We start from the raw sequence: 5,527 nt of genomic DNA on the forward strand, positions 1-5,527 counted from the left end.
CATGTGGAGACAGAGGAGCAGTCCAGCCTCCTCCTCCTTGTTCACCTCCGCCCTCCTTTTCTGCAGCCCCTCCCTGTCTCACCTCCCTTGCAGTGTACTGACTCTCACACTCGTGCCTCTCAATGGAAGTTATTGTCGGTTCATAGCTGGGCCTCTCATTTGGATGATAACAGTGTGGCTCATCTGACTTTTTCCCATCCTCGTCGTCGCATGAACTTTCTTCCTCTGTGATCTCACCTGAATGAGCATTCAAACCAAATTCTTGAGATATCTTAGTTTCTTCCAGGTTCTCATCAATACCCTGTTCTCCTCCTTCAATTTTTTCCTGGTTCTGTCCCATATTGATCTGCAAAGACGGACAATAAAGTTACCCTTAGACCACAGAGTCAGTGAATTATACTCTCACATGCTAAATGTCTGGAAGCACTTGGAAACTACTTGCCTACTCTGTTTTACTCAAGCTGTTCTTATTTGAAAAATGTGTCCCCAAAATGTTAGGTTCAACATTCTGCTTAACCAAAATGTTGGGCTTGAACTGTTAGGACAGAATTCTGCTGGTTTTTAATCCAGAACTGAGTCTAAAATTAAATCCAATTTTTGGGGTTAGAGAAGTTTGTCTGTTTTCTGACTCAGATGCCAGATGTAAGTTTTGTTTTCCTTGGGACTTTGATTTTGTGCTAATTCTGTGATTTGGTTTGTCATTTTGGTCAAGTAAATTAACTCTTAGTTTTTGATTATCTCTGCAGATCTTACTTCTGCTTTATTCTGGTAATCTGTCCTCCCTTGTGCATTGGGCTCCATTACCTTTGTTTTCTTTTTTCTTTTTATATCTGTTCCCTTTTCTGCCACTTTTGATCTTAACTCTGCCTACATCCTGCTTGTTTTTGGGTGCTAAAGAACAACACAAGACACTGCTACCTTGCAACAAAAAGATCTTGTTTTAAAATGTACTAAAATACTCATACTCATGCAACAGAATGATCAGTGAAAAGGTCAATCTCCTCCACCTCCTATGTGCTGCTATTACCATCTGAAGAAATGCACTGCTGCCAGTCAAAAACAACCAATCTGAGCCAGGAGGAGTGTCTTGGTGCTGTCAATTAACCTCATGAACACACTGCTAAATGTGCTGATGGCAGAGAAACAACTCTCCGTTCCAGAAAAGAATAGGAGGCTGTGATAACTAACCTTAGCATCCACAACAGTCTGTGCTGAAGGGGAGAAGCTGTATAATAGAGAGGCAGAGGGAGGGTTTGAGAAGTGAGTACATGATCAAGATAGACAGCACTAAGACCCTCCTTCTAGCTCTGATTGGTTGTTTCTAGTTAGCACTGTTAGCACTGGGATAAGGCAGCAGCAGACAATGTTTTTCATAGGTTATCTGCCTCATACCATGTTGTCATGACATAGCAACAGTTTCAAGAAATGTGTAAAAAACATATATTTTTTATAAAAGTTACATACTGCAGGTTTAAGTCTTAAGAGTATAGTATAGTTCATGCTTTATTATGAACTATACTTTCATAGTATAGTTCACCTCTTGTGTTCTCTCATTAACACAAGAGAAGTTTTCAAGGAGATGGTTTGTCAACTCTTAATTATTACCGTTTCATCTGACTCCGGTTCCTTACAATTTTTCAGTGACAACATTTAAACCAATGAATTTAAATGTTCATCCTTGAATTTGTAATTTTTATTAAATCCTAAATAGTGTTTCTCACATGCAGTGGTAATTTTTGATTTGGGTGATATGGCTCAAACAGCAAACTTGCTTTTCTAAACCAGCTTTCTGTTGTGTATTCGTATGTCTGATCAATAGAGAGTAGGCGTCCCCGGTGTTGTGTACATAAAATATTGCTGTACTCTGCATTGTACAGCAATGTAGTTTGACTCCCAGTTTCTTATTCTTCAAATATGTAATTGTAAGTTCCCATTTCAGTGTTTTTTTTATTTTTGAAAGAAAAATAAACTGCATTTTATATGATCGGATTTAACATGGGGATGGTGCACAAGCGGGCTCAACCAGGGTGCCATTTATGCAAGAACTACCACGACTCTCATGTCTTACTGTCATAAATTTGCCAACATGTCACTTAGGGAACAGTCACTGTTTTATATCAATGCATATTGACTAAAGTCATTACATTAGCACTAAGCATTCAACGCAGACAACTGGGTATTTTTTATTCCTGCTCATGATGAAGAACCTTGACCAGAGTAGGGAGCTGGAAAGAGGACACAAACTTTTCCATGACATTGTCTAATTGCTAAATGAGTTTGCAATCACAAAATTGCAGCAGTAAGCAGAAAAAATGGCAGAGCACAATAAACAATGATCATTCTAGAGCATGAGTGTGCTTCCTGCCTGTGTCCTCATGCCCTGCTTGTGTGAAAACATATGACTGACTGCTGTCTTCTCATCTGACAGCCCCATTTAACAACCAGATGCATGGTACAACACCCAAAAGACAGAATAAAGCAGAATAGCAGTAAAACACAGAAGACATCATGGTATTATTTTCCTTCAGTTTGGGTTAAAGTTGCTGTCAGTAAGCAGAAGAATTAACTTTTATTGGTTGTTTTTCAGCTACTCTACGACTTGTTGGGAACTCCTTCCCTTAAGCAAATTCTTTCTCTGTAACAACTGGTTCATTATTTCGTCTCAAGCTCCTTGAAGAGATCATTTGATCACCATGTGCTCTGCTGCTGCTGCAACATACTCAGACGTACAGGAATTCAACACCAGGGAACCAACAACCTCTTGCAGACCGAAGTTTTAGCATCTGTAAACAACATCGCTCGATTTGCTCAAACAGGTGTGATAAGAGAAGATCCACAAAAATATGGTTCAGGTTACAATAAACACAACACAGCGCTCTTGCTATATGGTGAACATGACATCGATCACCTATTATATGCTGCAGCTGACACTTACCGGTTAGGATTCCTGGGCAAAGTCGATCGCTCTCCCTTAGGACTGACACAGTGCTCTTTGTTGGTTGTTTAGTGATGATCAGTCCTCCCTCAAATGGCACAAGCAATGGGAGCCTTATATTACATCCATGTGATGTCACTGCACATTTGACTAACACAATCAGGAAATCTTGGACTTGTAGTATAACTGGCAGCTATCTGAAGAAACCTAGGAGAAAGTTGTTTAACTTAAAATCCCATCTTCATGAGGGCTGAGATGCAGAAAGACATGTTCAGGGAAGTGAACTTGGGATCGTTTGCCTTTATGTTGTCTTTCACTCTGGATTCAAAACACTCTTGTAAACATGTGTGTAATAATAGATAACTATCTATAAAAAAGTGAATAAAACTCTGTGCAAACATTTAAGTCTCAGGTAGAGAAAAACATCCCCACAGTACTACACTGCCTCCACTGTGTTTTATAATAATGATGGGGATTAACTTACACACAGCTAGACACCAATTACTGCTCTTTACATGTGTTTATTTATTGGCTTTAATATAGAAGTATCAGAGTAAAGGGGTTAGAAATGCATGCCACATATCTTAACTTTTTGCTGATAAAAAATTTTGAAAACTTGTAATGTATCATCTTCCTTCTACTTCACGTTGTGTTGGTCTTTCTCATGAAATCCTGATAAGAGTACGTTGAATGTAAGGTTGTAATTTGACAAAAAGTTCAAAAGGTATGAATACTTTTGAAAAGCAATGCTTGTTTTCAAAGTTCAATTCAAGGGGTAAATTGAAAATGAAAAAAATAAGTTCCATGGTTCACAGATAAACACAAGACAGTGCTGTACAACCCAGAGGTAATAATGATGGTGGTGTGTGAAATGTGATTTTGAATATCAACCTAATGGCTGTTGGAAATTAGTTTTATTTTAAAATTTTTGCTTCAAACGAGTCGTGCATTTTATTTTAAAATTTCATTTTGTCTTTTGTTGAAAATATCTTCCATCTTCAGTGTTTTTAGAGAAGTCCTGGAAACGTATTCTTAATTTTGAGGGTAACATTAGGTGTTGCCATAATTGACGGCATCTTGAGCAGTCAGATGTGGTACTATGTAAAATGTTATCACCTTTAGGGTCTTTGTAATTATTAGCAGGCAGCTAATGGGCGGAACATCATCTGAAAAACAGCTCAGAAGTTTTCTATTGTTTCTTGCTGTCTCTATAGTAATGACCAAAACAGGATGCAGTGTCGGATAATAAAACAAAAGTGCAAGCACAACGGCCAAGAATTCACCGGCAGAAGGAGAAGAGGGGCCACACCCATCGACTCCAAGCTGAAGGCTACTGTTTTTTCCTAGACAGAGTGATTAGTGTTTTTACCAGCCAATGCTTGTAAAGTTGAATAGGTCACCTCATTTAGAGTAAAACTAACTCAAGCAACGAGGTTATTTTAAGATTATCGATTAAAAGCAGGCTAAAAATACTCCTGCATGTAATAACATATGGTTACAGCATGTTTTCCAATGTACATGCAGCATTTCCAATCATGCATTTAAAATACAGTGTTGGGAAGGATTAATGCTGGTGTTCACAGGACTCCAAAACAAACAGCACTAAACATCTCTGCCTCTTCAGTTCCCTATTGCATCCAGAACTGCAGCCATTTAGACCCAGGACACATTTAACTTCAGTAATTCACTGATGTCATGCAAAGAGTAACGGAAAGCCAAATGTTATGTAACCTGGCTGTTAGAAAACAGTCCTTTTGCCAAAACACACAGATGAGGGCACCATGATGTAATTCAGGGTCCACACGCTACAGTATGGAGCCCATACTTTTTTCCTCTTTAACCCTTTTTCACATCATGACCACAAACTTCACAGTACTTTGTTGGGATGTTACTTATTAGACCAACACAACCACAGTGCATAATGGTGTGATGAGAGTAAAATGAGAGATGGGTTTCTTTTTACAAATAAAAATCTGAAGAGTGCGGTGTGCATTTGTGTTTAGCCCTCTGTACTCTGACACCAAAAAACGAAGACGAAACGAATTGGTTTCACAAAACAAATAATTAGTAAATAGAGCCCATCTGCGTATGATTTGTGAGGGCCTCAAAGATTTATTAGGCAGAGCTTCATAAAGGCAGAGCAACGCAGCAGGCAGCTCAGGGAGAGAGCTATGGAAAACAGGCTTAGGTCATAAAACAATGACGGAAAACTGACATTGCAATTCATCCTAAAAACAGCATCCTGACTGTGACCGGCTTGTGGCGACAAGGCTTTTGTAAGAATGATGGCTGCGACATGCCATTTATCCAATATTACAAAAAAAAGGATATGCAAAAGGAAATAAATAGAAAGTGTTCAATGAAAACCACATTCAACATAAAATCAACCAGTCAAAACTGTTAAATGTCTAAACCTCAGAAATACAATACACTGAGGATCAGGGATCCCTCAGCATCTCAAACGGTAGAAAAACTGTTTGAGATGTTTTTCTACCGAAACTCTCACTTGAAACTCCATTAAAATCTATTGCAGCTACACAGTAGCTTCAGATTTGTGTACAGAAAACAAAAACAACAAAACAAGATTCAGGG

This window comes from Xiphophorus couchianus, chromosome 12 (assembly GCF_001444195.1).
Source record: "Xiphophorus couchianus chromosome 12, X_couchianus-1.0, whole genome shotgun sequence".
NCBI classification, from domain to species: Eukaryota; Metazoa; Chordata; class Actinopteri; order Cyprinodontiformes; family Poeciliidae; genus Xiphophorus; species Xiphophorus couchianus.